This window comes from Marmota monax, unplaced genomic scaffold (assembly GCF_021218885.2).
Source record: "Marmota monax isolate L192 unplaced genomic scaffold, Marmota_monax_Labrador192_F-V1.1 WCK01_AAM20220418_F8-fsc00092, whole genome shotgun sequence".
Lineage (NCBI taxonomy): Eukaryota > Metazoa > Chordata > Mammalia > Rodentia > Sciuridae > Marmota > Marmota monax.
Window position 1 is genome coordinate 5,640,423 of NW_026692583.1, and position 18,637 is coordinate 5,659,059.

At 44.2% G+C, this 18,637-nt stretch overlaps 1 pseudogene; it reads right to left on the reverse strand.

Moving 5' to 3' along the window:
• Positions 1-306: 306 nt before the first annotated feature.
• On the reverse strand, positions 307-2,326 carry LOC124093540 (ribosome biogenesis protein BOP1-like; annotated as a pseudogene).
• Between the last annotated feature and the right edge of the window lie 16,311 nt (positions 2,327-18,637).

Below are 18,637 nucleotides of genomic sequence, written 5' to 3' on the forward strand. Positions count from 1 at the left end.
CCAAAATAAGTGTCTGGTTGGAAGAACCTGTCCATGGCGTCCTATGGCATCCCTGGCTCCCTGGCACAGCCCTCAATGGCGCTGAGTTCAGAGTCGCTGTACAAACCCTGAGGGCAGCACTCTGGGAAGCACCAAGTTGTGCTGCTGGGTTTCTCCTGGCTTCTGTGCCTCTTCTGGGTCCACGTGCCCATCTGTGAAGGGTGTAAACAGAACCATGCACAGGGACCTAGGCCTAGGATTGTAGTCAGTGCCTTCCAGAACCGGGGAGTGTGTCTGTTGGCTTGTTTTTCACAGGGAGGAAAGCCTCTATTGAGAAGGTCCCCCATCCGGCAGCAGGGCAGCAGCCTAGGTGAAGAGGCGGGCAGTGTCGTCAGCCTCTGAGAAGACCCACGCTGCATGGGTGACCACATCCAGCACACCCAGGTCTCAGGCGGGCTCCTGCCCCTTCAGAGCCTGTGATGCCTCCACATTTTATATGGAAAGGTCCAGGCCAAACCTCACCAGCTTGCTGTCATAGCTGCCATAGATGATGTTGTCACCTGCAGGGTGCACAGCCAGGCTGGACACACACTCACAGTTGGGCATCAGCTTTTTGGTGAGCTCCTTGTGCAGGAGGGGCTGTGTCGGGTAGAAGCAGCTGCTGCACCTGTCCCTGGCTCAGCAGTCGGACCCCCAAGATGGATTCACCAGCAGCACCACATCTTTTACCCCACAGCCCCCGGGCTGGGGGAGGATTCCAGGCATCACTCCTCACCCCACCCCCACAACACAGGGTGGCACCTTCCAGAGCCACCCTGATCCATCTGAGCTGGAAACCAGCCACCAGCCCCCTGGGAAGACACTGTGGCAGCAGACAAGGTCTCAGTGGCCCCTGTAGACCAGGGCCGGGTCCCTGGGGAAAGGCTGCAGGTCTCAGCTGAGACAGGGGACGAGGTCTTCAGGATCTCGTTCATCCTTATTCAGTGCTCAAAACGCTTCTGGATAAAGTGGCGGTGCCCAGGAGTGGCCCACCAGCTCCGGAACTTCCGGGGCAGGAAATTGAGCATTCTCCTGCTGGTCCAGGCAAGCACTCCTCCTCGCTGGGCAGGCATCTGGGAGGGGGACTGCATGACTCGGCGTGGCCAGACAGGGCCAGCTTGGGCGGGCGCACATGCATCTTGTGGCACCCCAGCACAGCATTGCAGCGTCGGGGCCCTCTGCCACCCACAAGTCCTAGAATCTGGGGGTGGGGTCTCCGGACAGCGAGGCTGAATCCAACTCATCTGATGGCATGTGTGATGTGAGGCACCTTTCCTTCTCCACCAGAGACAGGACAGAAGCTGTTGGTCAGCAGGGCAGTTGGTCACCCAGTGGATCATGATGTCCCCCCGAAGAAGTCCACAGCCGGCTTGTAAGAGTGGAAGCTCATGACCTGGCTGTAGCCACTGCACCGGGATCACCTGCTCATCAGCAGCCTCACCGTGCCCGTGTCCTGTCCTTCATTGTGCCCAGAAATCAAGACCGTCCAACTTATCCAGAAACTGGTCCAGCCTGTCCCTGGTCCACAGGGGCTCGTGGATATGCCTGCTGTGCAGGTCACAGCCCACGGGCGGAAGTCCTGGTACCACTCCAGAGGCACGATGCCCACTGATCCTCCGGATGTCCTCATCAGAGCTGCCTCCTCGTCCCTGTCTCCAGGCACGGGGGTGAGCCTGTGCCCACTCCCCAGAGGTCTCCTCTGCGTTACCATTGCCTTGTCATAGCTGCTCCCAACCCTTCCTCCTCGTTGTCCTCGCTACTGTCCCTGCCATGATCTTCCAGACCTGAGAATACGCTCGCCCGGCCTGAGAAAAGCCGGAATCGCTGCCATCATTGTAGTCGGGAGCGCGGTTGCGAAGGAAGGGAGGGCTCCAGCCCAGGCACCCTGCTTGGTGACTCTGCAGCTCCAGCTCCCTACTGACAGCCACTTACCATGCCCCCGCCCCCTTTTAGGGGGAACCGGGGATTGAACCCAGGGGCTATTGACCCGTAAGCCGCATCCCCAGATCTCGCTGAGTTGCTTAAGACCTCTAGAAGTTACTGAGGCTGGCTTTAATCACGCGACCCTCCTGCCTCAGCCTCCCAAGCCACAGAAGAATATATGTATAAGAATATATAGAGAAATAGATATAGGAATAGATATAGGAATTACATCCAGTGCCTTCCACTCAGAATGGGGAAAGGATCACCTTGTCCACAGCTGGAGGAGGTGAAGAGCTACCCCCGTTCATCTGTGTGAGAGGTGTAGGTCCACGTGGGGGGAATAGACCCACCTGTCTTTCACCCCCTGAAGGCAGCAGAGCCTCATGTCCTCCACCTGTGAGGGGAAGAGAAAGATGTATCCTTGACCTGATCAGAGGATTGAATCCCTGGACCCTCCATCTGATGAGTTTCCATTCCAGAACATGCCAGTTCAACCCCAGAAATACCAAACTGGAGAAGTCAGAATCTAAGGAGATGAATCTATAGATAAGTGATATACATATTCATTTATACATGTATTCATATGTGTGTTAATATATGTATGTTCATAACGTATTAATATATTTACATATATTCACATATATATGCATATGTATTAATGTATATAAATTAATATATAGGTGAATATATGTACACACATGCATATGTATAATATTAATTACATAATAATATAATCATACATACATATAGTCATATACATAAATTAATATATAATTGGAATATATGCATATAAACAAATAAATATATAGGAATGAATATATATGTTCATACATACGAATATATATAGGAATACATAAAAATATATGTAAAAATCTATATGCACACATGAATATTTAGGAATATATGTATGTGCATATAATGAATACATATTCATACATATTCATGTTCATATTCATATAATACATGCCTATATAACTCTATACAGGTATATATAGGCATATATGAATATATGGGAATCCTATATAGGCATATATAGTAATATATATTTATATGTCTATATATTCCTATATATTCATATGTGTTCATCTGTATAGATTCACATAGATATTCATATAGGCATCATATATTCTTGTTTATATATATGTATTAATATATATATATATATATATATATATATATATGTTTATGTAATGGTCTTTAGTTTCTTATTTTGGGGGTTGAACTGGAATGTTCTGGAATCGTAACTCATTAGATCAAGGGCACAGGGACTGACTCTCCTCATCCAAAGGAGGACACATGGTTCTATTCCCCTCACCATGTGGAGGGCATGGGGATGGACTCCCCTGTTGGGGACCGGCTCCCCTCATGGGGTGGAGGACATGCAGAGCTGTGCCTCTCATCTAGTGGAGGGCAAGGCGGTCCCTTCCCATACTGAGCGAGGGTACTGCTATCTAATTTCACACACGTATCTATATGTGTGTTCATATATGTGTTCATTCATGTATCCACTTATATATTAATATATACATTCATATGTTTAGTATTATACTTACATATATTCTTATATTCATACATGTATAATATACACTCATTTCTATACTCATATTCATATATGTATTCATATAAATTCATATATATTTAATCATATATTGTTGAGAGCCACAGCCAAAGAGGCCCCAGCAAACTTCCAGCTGCCAGCAAATTTCCAGCTGCTGGCTGATGATTGGCTCACAGCGGCCCCAGCAACATCTAGCTGATTGGCTCCTCTGCGGTGATGCTCATTGGACTGTTTCCCTGCCCTTTCAGACCACGGAGCTGCTCATTGGGGGACTTTTTTGGCTCCGCCCACGTGACCCAGCCAATCGGCCTCAAGAGCAGGAGGATTGTGGGAGGTGGAGAGAAGCTTGTGTGGGAGAGAGAGGCTTGGGGAAAGCCGGTGGTGGCAGTTGAGGCTCTGAGGGTTTTTCCTGAGAGACTATTTTGTTTGTCGTGTGTGGTTCTAAAAATAAAGTTAGTTTCTTTTGACAAGTGGCTCCTGATTGTGCCCAGCCAGACTGCGGCATTTGGTGGCTCCCACGGGGAGCGACTGAGGGTAAGTGAAACTGCTCGCCCCTGAGGGCAGGGCGAGAGGATGGGTAGCCATTTTAAGATTCCTCTTTTATTTTGCTTCACTTTTGTTTTAAGTTGCCTGTCCCTGGAGATGAGTGAGACGGAAGAAAAACCGCTCACATCTGAGGAAAAACTATTTACGTCTGAGGAACAGATAGGGAGAAAGGACGGATGCACATGTCAGGAGGATAGAAAGGCTATAATGACTTTTTGTTGTTCCCTTTTTATTTCATTCTGTCTCGGTTTTGTTTGGCGTCATCTTGTTGGGTTGTATTATAGTAGAAATACGGGATCAGAAATTAGTAAAAAACAAACTGAAAGAGTGTTAAGTAAATTGTTAGAGGAAGGAGGCATCCCAGTAAAATCAAGAGCAGTCAGGGCATACGTTGATACAATACAAAAATGTAGCCCATGGCTTTTTAAGGAGGAGTTGTTGAATATATCACAATGGAACCATCATGGTGAAGATTTAAAAAGAATAGAAAAGAAAAGCCCAGGGACTCTGCCAGTTGGCACATTGCCATTGTGGACATTCGTATCTTGTTTGCTTAGTCCAAAGCCTTCAGTTCAGACAATGGTAGAGGAAGGAGAAGACATAATGATTCAAGTAAAAGAGAAGGTCTCTCAAGTTAGTCAGACAGAGAAAGAAAGTGTAAAACAGAAAAAGCCATCAGGGGGAAAGTTACAACAGGAGACTGCTACTAACACCTTTCTATCACCAGAGGGTGTAAGTGTACAACCAACAGCACCACCTCTGCAGGAGACTGCTACTAACACCTTTCTATCACCAGAGGGCGTAAGTGTCCAACCAACAGCGCCACCTCCATATGCTGGGAGGCCCCCAACCCCCGCAGTTGATAGTTGGGATCCTGAGACAAGATCTCAAATATTAACATGCCCTGTATTTGAGGCAGGAGGGCAGCGATTTTACCAAGTTTTAAATTTCAAAACAGTGAAGCAGCTAAAAGAGGCTGTAACAACCTATGGTCCTCAAGCACCCTTCACTGTAAGCTTGGTCGAATCCATTAACAACTTGAACATGACGCCAGCAGATTGGGCTAATATGTGTAAAGCTGTGCTAAATGGAGGACAATACCTGTTATGGAAGGTTGCCAATGAGGAATTTTGCAAGGAGACGGCTAGGCGAAATGCAGCATCTGGTTATCCTCAGAGAAATCTAGATATGTTGTTAGGAAAGGGACCTTATGAGGATCAGCAGCAACAAATTGCATATGATCCTGGCGTATACGCACAAATTGCTGCAGATGCAATTAAGGCATGGAAGACTTTACAAGGACATGGAGGTTTACAAGGTCAATTATCTAAGGTAATACAAGGAGCTAATGAACCTTATGCTGAATTTGTAGATAGGCTTATTCAAACAGCTACCAGAGTTTTTGGGAATACAGAACAAGCAATGCCATTACTAAAACACCTGGCTTATGAGCAAGCGAATCGTTGGTGCAGAGATATCATTAGACCATGGAAACATGAAGATTTAAACACATATATTAAATTATGTAGAGACATTAATGAACAAGAGCAAGTCGTGGCAGCTGCAGTAAAACAGGCTTTAGATGCCAGAGACATTAATGAACAAGGGCAAATTGTGGCAGCTGCAGTAAAACAGGCTTTAGATGCCAGGCCAAGAACATGCTACAATTGTGAACAAACAGGACATTTTAAAAGGAATTGCCCCATTGGAGGAGGGTTTAACAAAACTAGGTATCAAAGGAGTAGAATACCAGGTATTTGCCCACAATGCCGTAGAGGGAGACATTGGGCTAATGAATGCCGTTCTCAAACCACCATAGAGGGTACTCCATTATCAAAAAACGAACAAGGACCAGGTGTTTATCCACGATATCGTGGAGAAAGGCATTGGGCTCCATTGCCAAAAAATGGACAGGGGGGCCCAATGCTCCGGGGCCCAAAACCACAAATATACGGAGCACTGGAGGAACCCAGCAACCCCATCAGGGTAGTGCCCAGGACACATTGTCCATCAGATCCCTCATCAGACAAACCAGAGGGAGCGCAGGGTTGGACATCTGCGCCTCCGCCAGAGCAGTACTAACTCCAGAGATGGGAGTTCAAATCATTCCCACAGGGGTGAAAGGACCTCTTCCCAAAGGAACAGTAGGCTTATTATTGGGACGCAGCTCTTCTACTCTAAAAGGACTTATGATAAGTCCTGGGGTAATTGATCCCGATTATGAAGGTGAAATAAAAATTATAGCCAGTTCTCCAAAGGGTATATCAGTAATTTCACCAGGAGATAGAATAGCACAGTTACTAATAATACCCAGCCTACATGATAAATTTTCCAGTCGTACTGTAGAAAGAGGTTCCAAGGGATTAGGCTCCACAGGTGTAGATTGGGCTATGCTTTCTTTAAATTTAGATTCTCGCCCCATGCTAAAACTAAATATTCAAGGACATGAATTTAATGGGCTACTGGATACAGGTGCAGACCTTAGCATCATCTCTCGTCAAGAATGGCCAAAACATTGGCCATTACAACAAGCCACTCAAACGCTTCGAGGCCTAGGAGTGGCGACTAATCCCCATAGAAGTGCAATGGTATTAGATTGGAAGGATCCTGAAGGATGTGAAGGAACTATACAGCCATATGTATTGGATCATCTTCCCGTAAATTTATGGGGACGAGATGTCCTAGATCAATTAGGTTTGACATTAACAAATAACATCAACCAAAATGCACCCACTATTATGACTAGACAAGGTTTTAGGAAAGGAAAAAGATTAGAAAAACAAGAACAAGGTATAGCAGCACCAATACAAATAGATCAAGGAACAGACAGACATGGGTTGGATTTTCAGAAAGGGCCACTGAGACAATAAAAATTACTTGGAAATCAGAAAGACCAGTATGGGTTCCTCAGTGGCCCCTGACTAAAGAAAAGATACAAGCAGCCCATGACCTGGTCAAACAACAATTAGCAGAAGGACATATACAACCTTCTGTATCTCCCCATAATACTCCCATTTTTGTCATCAAAAAGAAATCTGGTAAATGGAGATTATTGCAAGATTTAAGAGCCATTAATAATGAGATGGTTATTATGGGACCTGCTCAATCAGGGATTCCTCAATTGTCTGCTTTGCCAAAAACCTGGTATGTTTTAGTTATAGATATTAAAGATTGTTTTTTTTCAATTCCAATTCATCCTGAGGATAGTCCACGTTTTGCATTTACTATCCCTGCACTGAATCATGAAGGTCCTGATCAGAGATATGAATGGAAAGTACTCCCTCAAGGGATGGCTAACAGCCCAACTATGTGTCAAATTTATGTTAACAAAGTAATCCAGCCACTTAGAAATCAAAATCCTGAACTACAAATATTTCACTATATGGATAATGTATTATTAGCACACAAAGATAAAAACACATTGCTAGAATGTTATGCCATACTTACAAACTTATTAAAAAATTATGATCTAGAGATAGCAATAGATAAAGTACAATTAAATTTTCCAATTAATTATTTAGGAGTTCTATTATCCTCAACCATGGTCCGTCCACCAAAAATTCAAATACGAGTAGATCAACTCAAATCACTTAATGACTTTCAAAAGTTATTAGGAGACATAAATTGGATAAGGCCTTATTTAGGTATACCAACAGGAGAGTTGGGACCTTTATTTGATATCCTAAAAGGTCCATCAGATCCAAATTCACCCCGAATGTTAACGCCTGAAGCAAGAAAGGCATTAAAAATCATTGAAACATATATGGAAAATATGCATTTGGATAGAATTGATATAAGTTTGCCTTTATTATTTATTGTACTACCAACAAAAAATATTCCTACAGGAGTATTTTGGCAAGAAGGTCCATTATTATGGATACATTTATCTTATTCTCCTAACACTATTCTTACTAGGTATCCTGAGGCTGTAGGACAATTAATACTCAAAGGAATAAAAGCAGCAAAGGGAGTGTTTGGAATTTCTCCCAATAAAATTATTACTCCATATACTATGAATCCAATTGATGAGTTAGCTAATGAGTTAAATACTTGGGCAATAATCATGTGCAAATCTAATGTTTCATTTGATAACCACTTACCATCTAATCCTTTATTGTCTTTTTGGTCATTGCATCCCGTAATTTTTCCAAAAATGACAAGAAAAACACCTATCATGAATGCTCCAAATATATTCACTGATGGGTCAAATAATGGTACAGCAGCAGTAGTTACCCCTGATCAAACTTTTACATTTTTAGTACCCAAACAATCAGCTCAAAAGGTAGAGCTTAATGCAGTTTTACAAGCTTTTGTGATGTTTAAAGATTCTGTATTTAATTTATTTTCTGATAGTCAGTATGTAGTTAATGCTATAGTATCTCTTGAAGATGCTGGTAGGATTTCCCCTTCTTCTACTGTTTTCTCTTTGCTTTCCACTATACAAAGTCTAATCTGGGACAGAAAAGATCCATTCTTTATAGGACATATCAGGGCACATACAGGATTGCCTGGAGCCCTTAGTTTGGGCAATGATTTAGCAGATAAAACTACACATGACATACATATTTTCTCTACACTAGAAGAAGCTATAAATTTTCATAAAAAGTTCCATGTCAATGCTAATACTTTACAAAAGCGTTTTAAAATAACTAAGGAACAAGCTAGACAAATAATAAAACAATGTCAAAATTGTGTGACCTTTTTACCACAAGTTAATCTTGGAGTCAATCCTAGAGGATTGATACCTAACCATATTTGGCAGATGGACGTCACACACTTGCCAGAATTTGGAAAATTAAAATATTTGCATGTTACGGTTGATACTTCTTCTGGATTTTTGATGGGCTCCCTTCATGCCGGAGAAAAAACTAAAGATGTTATAGCTCATTGCTTACAAAATTTTGCCACTGTGGGTGTTCCAAAACAGTTAAAAACAGATAATGCCCCTGGTTATACTTCTACCTCTTTTAAACAATTTTGCTCAACATTTGGCATTACTCATATAACAGGAATCCCATACAATCCACAGGGACAAGGCATAGTTGAAAGAGCTCATCAAACTATTAAAATGTACTTATTAAAGCAAAAAGAAGGAATTGGGAAGGGGTATATATTCCCCAAAGATAAACTTAAAATAACCCTTTTTACTCTAAACTTTTTAAATTTGGATTCATCAGGACTTAGTGCTGCGGAAAGGCATATGTGTCCAAAAAATGTACATAAGCCCAAGGTACTTTGGAAGGATATTCTAACAGGACAATGGAAAGGTCCTGACCCAGTAATTGTCTGGAGTCGAGGGTCTGTTTGTGTGTTTCCACAGGGAGAACAGCAGCCGATTTGGATTCCAGAAAGATTAACTAAAGCGATTTCTACAGACCAAAAAGAAGATGATTTGGCTCAAATCCATAACAACTGATATCCAAAACTCCAGTTTGGCTATTCTTACATCTGCAACAGAACCAGGATGCTTTTTTCAATATCTATTTTATTATTGCCCTTTGCCATATCATGAAGTTCTATTTTGTTTTTTGAGCTCATACAGACCTAGGTTAATGTTTTGCTGATCAGTTCTATTTTTTGACTATAGAGTTTTTAAACATTGCAATGGAGATTTCACCTGTAAAAAGTTATAAGGCCTTTACTATAATGTTATGTGTTGTATGTATTATATTATGTGTGCACACTTGTGTTTTGTGTTATATGTTTGAATGTACGTATGTCCATATATCATATATGATGAGCGCTCATGATAAAATGGATCCAAATATTTTTTTTTCACGTGATTTATATGGTTTAATTTAAATTGGGTAAACAACTGTTGAGGATTGTTTTAATATGTAAACAAAAAAGAAGGTTAACAGATCTGTTTGTTTACTTTTACCTTTCCTTTTCATTATATTTAATAATTCTCTTAAAGATAATGTAAATTGTTAAGAAAATTGTTTTCTTTTAGTGCCTTCTGGAATGTTACATAATTTTTTCTTTAGCCATTATTGCCAGAATTCCTATCTTCATCCCAGTGCTGGTGAAGTGAAAGATAAAACCAATCTACAGCTTCTACAATAGCCATCACTGAACTGCTTGCAGAACTTGCCTGGACACATTGTGAGCTCACCTGTATGCATTGTGAACTATCTGTTGGTACAGCGAATTGTGGTAGTGCTGGAGTATTTTTGCTGATGGTGTCACCGGTGGTATAATTTTTCAAAGGAGCCCTCAATTGGCTTAATGTCATGGCATTTTGCATCCTCCTCTACTAGTGATGGTCTAAAATTTGGGGGCCAACAGAGGTGAGGCAAAGAACCTCACCCCCCCACAGGTGCAAAGGCCTATCCACAAGTATGGCTGTATGCTGGACCGGTAGTCAGTGACGGGTATGATCCAATTGCAGTGGTACCAACCTAAGACAGGAGGCTGACGCCTAGAGGTCAGTTCATCCGATGACGGGTAAGGACCATATGTTGAATTGGACTGCCTAACAGGCACGGTCCCTAAGCCACATGCTTGTTGTTTAAACAGAGAGGGGGAGATGTTGAGAGCCACAGCCAAAGGGGCCCCAGCAAACTTCCAGCTGCCAGCAAACTTCCAGCTGCTGGCTGATGATTGGCTCACAGCGGCCCCAGCAACATCTAGCTGATTGGCTCCTCTGCGGTGATGCTCATTGGACTGTTTCCCTGCCCTTTCAGACCACGGAGCTGCTCATTGGGGGACTTTTTTGGCTCCGCCCACGTGACCCAGCCAATCGGCCTCAAGAGCAGGAGGATTGTGGGAGGTGGAGAGAAGCTTGTGTGGGAGAGAGAGGCTTGGGGAAAGCCGGTGGTGGCAGTTGAGGCTCTGAGGGTTTTTCCTGAGAGACTATTTTGTTTGTCGTGTGTGGTTCTAAAAATAAAGTTAGTTTCTTTTGACAAGTGGCTCCTGATTGTGCCCAGCCAGACTGCGGCAATATATTCTCATATATAAAGTTTTCTCCAGTTTTGTATTTCAGGGGTTGAACTGGAATGTTCTGGATCTCATCAAATGGATGGTACAGAAATTATCTCACATGATCAGGTGGATGATAAATGATTCTACTCCCCTCATCAGTGGAAGGCAGGGGATCTAATCTCCTGAGAGCACGAAGAACTCAGGGACATACTCCCATTGCATGGAGGGCATCACGCTGTGCTCCCCGCATCCAGCAGTGCCTGGTGATACGTTTATGATACTGGGGGGAAGGCACTGGAACTATGTACTTACATATATAGTCAAACTTAGATTCATACATATATTCTCATATATGTTCACAAAAATATCTATATATATATATATCTATATATATATATATATATATATATATATATATCATATATCTGTCTTCTACACTTTCATACTTCAGTGGGATCTCATCAGATGGAGGGTATAGGGATTAAGTTCCCCGTTCAGGTCAAGGATACATGATTCTAATCCACTCACCTGGTGGAGAGCATGGGGACCTATTCCCCTGAAGGTGGCCAAAGCCTTCAAGGTGTGGAGGGTGCAGAGATCTACTCACCTCATGTGGCAGAGGACATGGTGATCCATTCCCCATGTGAGCAGAGGGCATAGGATCTAATTCATATACATATGTGTGTGTGTGTGTATTTATACCTACCTCTTACATATTCACATACATATTCATATACATGTTCATCTGTAAATTCATATAATAATCACATACATATAATATTCATATTCATGTTCATGTACAAAGTCACATATTCAAATTCATTAATATTCATACACACATTCATGTGTACATTCATATTCATATGTACATTTTCACGTATGTTTGCCTATTCATTTCATATCCATGTGCATGTACTCATTCATTTCACAGTCATGTACATGTACATATTTATATTCATGTACAAGTACATGTACATACCCATATTCATGCACATATTTATATTGATATTCATGTTTATGTTCACATACTTGTTTATATTTGTATCAGTATTTATGTACATGTTAATATACATATTCCTATTTGTATGTACTCACATTCATGTTCATATACGTATTCACATATTCATGTTCATATTTACACTAATGTACATATTCTTGTGTATAAACATGTTCACATTCATCCACACATTCATACATATTGCGTATGATTAATTCTTCTCCAGTTCATACTGTGAGGGCAGAACTGGAATAATCTGGAAGGGCAAATCACCATCAGGAGTGTACCGAGATGGGCTCCTGTGATCAGGTGGATGACATGTGGTTCTACACCCCTCACCAGGTGGAGGGCATGGGGACCTTTGCCCCTCAGGTCATGAAGGTCATGGGGACATATTACCCCCAAGGGGAACTACCCCCGTCACTTGCTGGAGCGAGTGGAGGTCTACTTCTCCATTGAGGGCAGGGTACAGTCACCAATAACATCTCCAGGTTCACACTCCGGGGGTTGACCTGGCGTGTTCTGAAATAGGAACTGATCACATGGAGGGTACAGGGATTAACCCCCTGCTCAGGTGGAGGATGCTCCTTCTCCTCCCCTCACCAGGTGGAGGCGTGAGGTCTGATACTGTCAGAGGGTGAGGGACGTGGACCTTCACCTCTCACATGGCAGAGGTGGGGGGATGTACTCCCCTCGTCTAGGGGAGGGCACAGTGATGGGAGTCGGTCCCCGCTGTCCTTTACTCCGTGAGGGGCATAGATTCCCATGCCCTCTACCTTATGAGGGGAGTAGAATCCTGTATCCTCACCTGAGCAGGGGAGGTAACCTCTGGTCCCTCCATCAGATGGGTTTCCATTCCAGAACATTCTAGTTCAGCCCCCAAAGTATGAAACTGAAGAAGAGCTATATATATCTTCATGTATGAATATATGTATGAATATATGTATGAAGCCATATGAAATATACATATGAATATAAATGTGAACAGAGTGGTTTTGAATTGCATATCTTTGATGGCTAATTATTTTTAAGCTCTTTTCTCATGCTTGTTGGCCATTTGTATATATTTTTTGGAAAGATCTATTTAAATCCTTGGCCTATTTTAAATTATTTACTTTTCTTTTCATTTTGCAGTTATTAGAGTTCTCTATGCGTCCTGGACCCTATTTGTAGACATTTTCTTTCTTTCTATGGGTCGTCTTTTCACTTTTGGGGCAGGGTTCCGGGAAGCATGAAAGTTTAATTTCGATGAAGTTTAACCTGCCTGATATTTCTCTTGTTGCTTGTTTTTTTGTGTGTGTCAGATCTAATACCACTTGAATTTTCCCATTTTTGATTGGTGCATTATATAATGTTGGGATTCCTTGTACCTGTTTGTGCATGCGCATGATAGGACGACATAATTTGGTCAGTGTTGGGACCCCTACTTCCCTTTCCCTCTCCTTCTCTGGGTCCCTTTCCTCCTCCGTGTTGGCCTCCCTCCAATTTTTATGAGACGTCCCCCCTCCCCACTTTCTTGTTTTCCTCTCTAGCTTCCACATATGAGAGAAAAATATGACCCTTAATTTTCTAAGTTTAACAAAACTGCTTGGTTTTCAATGAATGAGAATATTCCTTGGAAAGGAAGTGCCGTAAGTGGACCATTGCTCGATTAGGCACTTGTAGCTGGGTCGGGTGTAATCCCAGCGGCTCGGGAGGCTGAGGCAGGAGGATCGCGAGTTCAAAGCCAGCCTCAGCAATGGCGAGGCACTAAGCAACTCAGTGGGATCCTGTCTCTAAATGAAACACTAAATAGGGCTGGGGATGTGGCTCAGTGGTCAGGTGCCCCTGAGTTCAATTCCTGCTACCTCACACCCCTAAAAATTAAGCTACTTGTGAAGCAATCTGTTTTCTGTAAGGGGAGGACACTTAATGTACTTCTTGCTCCAGGAATAACTCTCGGTACTTGAAAAGTTTCATCACTGAGTTGGAAGCATACTTTGTCTCTGGTGACAGCAGGACAGTGGGTACAGCTTATATATTGAATCATAACTGCATGTTATCATGATTCTATTTGCTGCATGTCTGGTTTGGTAGAATCCAGAATGCACTCCAGCGTCTTGTAACCATGGCTTTTCCCAACCTTCCCAGTGCACAGTCCCCACTTTCCTGATGAGGAGGATGAGGTCCTGAAGAGAGAAATGATTGACATGGGCAACAAGTTTATTTTTTAATGAATGACAGTCTATTCATGTCTGAAATGACTAGTACCTAGTGTAGCATGTTATACTTTGGAGGTATTTTAACAAGGATTGAATGACCAAAAATGATCATTTTTTATGTCCTGTCCCAAAAGTCCTCACTTTTTGCCCACCACCCTCATCTGCTCCTCCTGTCTTCACCATTTCAATAAATATTTGTAATATTATTCAATGAGAAGCATGTGTGCATAACTTTTCTTTTGGTCTTTAATAAAAGGGATGAAATATGATATTAAAAAGCGTATAGAAATCTTGGACCTGAATGCTCATGGCAACACTAGTCACAGTAGCCAAAAAGTAGAAACTGCCCAAGTGCCCATCAACTGATGAATGAGCAAACAGAATGTGGTCTAACCACGTAATGGAATATTAGTTGGCCGTAAAAAAGGAATGAAGTGCAGACACAGGCTGCAACATGGATGGATGATCCTTGAAAATATCCTGCTAGGTCATGGACAGGAAGCCAAGCTGTGCCTGGTCACATGTTGTATAATTCCAGTTCTAAAGCTGACTGTGAGGATGGTTGTGCACCTTGATATACTAAGAAGGTATATGAAGAATACATAAACCAGTCTGAATCTTATAGTATGTCGATTTCATCTCAATGAACCTGTTTAAGATCTGCACAGTGCAGCTTTGCGAAGGGTTGGTCTATGTGTTGAGTGGAGAGAGCAGGGCTCAGCCAGGTTGGCCTGGGTGTGCTAAATTGCTCAGAAGCTTTGATTCTGTATTTGTAAACTAAGCGTGAGAATATCCTTCGTACAGGCTTTTTGTGGATTAAGGAATCCTTACCTGCAGGAGGCGTCTGAAGCTCCCCCATTTAGATGCCCCTTGTAAGTTAGGAGTTCAACTTGGGACCCTCTGAGCAACACTGCCGGGTCCTGACTGCAGATGGTGGTTGGTGTGAGCCTGTGGGACCCAGGCATTCCTCTTGCCCATCCACAGAGTGTGCCCGGCCTCTGCAGGAAGGCTGCCTCCTCTGCCTCAGCCCCAGCCTGCCTTCTCCCAACTCCTGCTCCTCTGGAGCTCTTTGGCAGAGTAGCCTGATTGCAAGGAGAGTGGCCTCTAGAAGTTTTTCTTGACCCCTGAAAGCAATTTGTCCTGTATGAACAGGGACCCTGAACTATTCCACATAAACGGTACATTAAAGGAAAATCAGGATGTACTTAGGAAGCTGGGAGAAATGTGAATGGATGTGTAGAAATGTCTCTGCTGTCCCCCAAGCAGACAAGTCCCATCAGTCTTGCCTTCAGACACCTCAGAACCAGATGAAATTGGTTCATCCCTGAACTCTGACCTCTGACCTCTTCTGCTTAAGTCTAGGCATCCAGGTGGTCAGGAGCTCATCCACCAAGAACCAAGGCTTGGCTTTCATTGAGCACCAGTGGCTAGTGCTCAAAAGAGAGGACTCCATTCCTCAACATGGAGTCTGTGGATTGGGTGGATTGAGTGGGTGGGAGCCATGAGAGACAAATATTTTGGATAAGCTGAAGGATAGGGTACAACATGTAATTCTAACAAAAATGAAATAAGTAGGGAGAAATATTTTATTGAGTTTTTTTTTTTTTTTGTATAGGGATTGAACCGAGGGGTATTCAATCACTGAGTCACATCCCAGCACTTTTTTGTATTTTATTTAGAGACAGGATATCGCTGAATTATTTAGGGCCTCACTAAGTTGCTGAGGCTGGCTTTGGACTCACGATCCTCCTGCCTCAGCCTCTTGAGCTGCTGGGATGACAGGTGTGCACCACCATGCCTGGATTCTGAGTTTTGACAAAGCCAAATTCTTGTGCTTTCACTGAGTGAGTAAATTCAGATTCCTTTTCCTCGGATAACTTCCTACTGATCAGAGACACTTATTGGAGGCCTTCATTTGGGGTCTAGTGCTAATAACGTAATCAAACTACAGGAGAAAGAGAGAGTTCAAGAACCAGGAATGGGGATTCCTTCTAATACAGGGATGCCAGAAAACAGGGTCAGTCTTCTTCTCTGGGGCGGGGTGGGGGGAGGCAGGGGGAGGAGGCGGGGGGAGGCAGGGGGGGCTTGAAGGACTCAGACCCAGCCCCTACCTTTTCTACTCTGCCTCATGGCCTCTCCTATGAGATGTGCAGCATTAGGCATGGCAGGACTTCAAAGAAGTCCTCTCTTACCTTCTGCCAACAGCGTCAACAAGTCACAGTGCAACACCTCCCTGTCAGGCAGATGCAGAGACAGCTTAGTGCAGAGGTCAGCAAACTTGCCCTGCAAGGGGGCAAACAGTCAATTCCTTTCAGGTTTGCAACCAGGACAACATGTCAACAAATGGGCATGGCAGTGTGCCAATAAAACTTTATTTACACAGACAGGCCGAGGGCCAGATTCAGCACTCAGGCTGTGGGTTGCCAATCCCCAGCTTAGTGGGCTAGCCTTAATTGCTGGGGCTCTTTTCCCATGTTGTTCCTTATTTTAGATCTTAAGTGCTAAAAAGGTCAGAGTCTTTTTCCAAATGCTCCCAGGCAGGTTGCTAAAAACTACAAAGAGCCAGGGGTTGACCAAGTAGAAGCAGCAAGAATTGGATTTTTCACCCTGTGCCAGATGCCCGGAAATGACGATTCGGCTCTTTCCCCACTGTCCTCAAATGGAAGGCTGGGTGTTTTAATTAGTTAATGTTGGCAAATTGCTTTGCAGAAAATTGTAAAATGTTGCGTGTTACAAGTGCCAAGAGTCCTAATGAGCTTTCCTTAAAGATCCCACCTGGAAGTGTGATTTCTTTGCTTAAGGTCCAAGTGTGCAAGAAAAACCTGCAGATGAAAAATCAGTTTTTAAGCCAATGTAACAGAAAAAAAAGGGGATCTCTGCATTGAATGTCACATTCTCTTCCTTCTGTCCCACCTGTGTGCCTAGCACCTGGAATGTTAAGCCCCACAAGCAGAGGTAGTGGTTGTCAGTGTGTGTGTGTGTGTGTGTATGCGTGTGTGTGGGCGCACACACGCGTGTGTACCTGGTAGCAATGAAACAAATGAAGCCACACATTCATTGTGGTTGACACTGGCGGCTGGATTCTCAGCCTGTGCACGGGAAGCCCTGCTCTGGTATGTCAAGGTCACAGGGAGAAGGGGGCTGGCAGCCACTCAATCATACCAGGGCTGCTCCCAGGTACCCGAGTTGGGGAGCGGAGTCGGGGAGCGGTGTCGGCAAGCCTCGTGTCTCCTAACAGCTGGATAATGAATTTCCTCTCCAACACTCTTGTTTCACGGGGTGGCAGCGGGGACAGCAGCAGCTGATCGGCGTCACTGTCAGAGCGAGTGAGATGTAGTTAATACAGACTAGAGCCACCAAGATGCATCCACTGGGAATCCTCAGCCTCAATGAAGTCCGTGCTAAATTGTCAGGGCTGGGCCTGTTGTGAGAGGGGGTGGCAGGGGTTAGGGATAGGACTAGAGCAGGAATCCCAAGCTGACATTTGGGGCTAGGTGATTTGGCTACTTCTCTGTGCACCCCAGCGTCTGGAGCAGCACCCTGGCCCCCACCCACCAGATGCCAGGAGCAGCCCTTATGTCCAGTTGTGACAATCAGAAAAGTCCCCAGGCATTGCCAAGGGGGGAGGGGCACAATCACCCCTAGTTAAGAATCGCCAGGTTAGGGTTAGGGGGAGCCTTAGGATCACTTTTGCTCAGGGACACACTTGGACCAGGGGTCCAGGAGAAAGTCAGCTCCCAGGGTCCCTCTTGACTCTTCTCTGTCTCCATCCATTCAAAACCCCAAAGACTAGAGCCCTGTGGACATGTTCTGAACAGAATCACTCCTTATCAGCCTGCTTCTGCTCTCCTTCCAGCCTCACCTCTGCCCCTACGGCCCCCCACCCTCCGCCCACAGACATCCTCCATTCCTGGGTCTCTGCTCCCCAGAGCCCTTCCCCGCGCCTGCCTTGAAGAGCACAGTGCTGGCTTCTCCTGCCGTTGATGACATCTGGGGCCGGGTGATTCCTTGTGTGTGTGTGTTGGGGCGGGGGGAACCTGTCCTATGCATTGTGGGCTGTCAGAACAGCATTCATGTCCCCTGCTCGGCAGATGTCAGCAGCACCCCCTTCCTCAGTGCAACAACGTCTCCAGACATTGCCAAATGTCCCCAGGGGCGTGGGTTGGGACACGCTGCCCTCCTGCTGTGTCTCTTACTCTTCCCCTTTGTCTTTCCCACTGGAAGGCAGCTTGTGTAGTGGCAGAGACTCAGATTTGTCCCTTGCTGTATCTGCAGGCTTCATATCTAGTAGGCGCTCAGCCCATGTGCTGGGTGTGTGAGCTTGGTTTTTCTGCACAAGGAGTGGGGCAATAGCAGCATGGATTCGGGGCAGGACTGTCCTGCAGAGCACATTTTGCTGATTCTAGGCATCTGAATCTTGTGGCGCACAGTGGCTTGGTGGCCCTGCCATGCACAGCCACTTAATCCTAC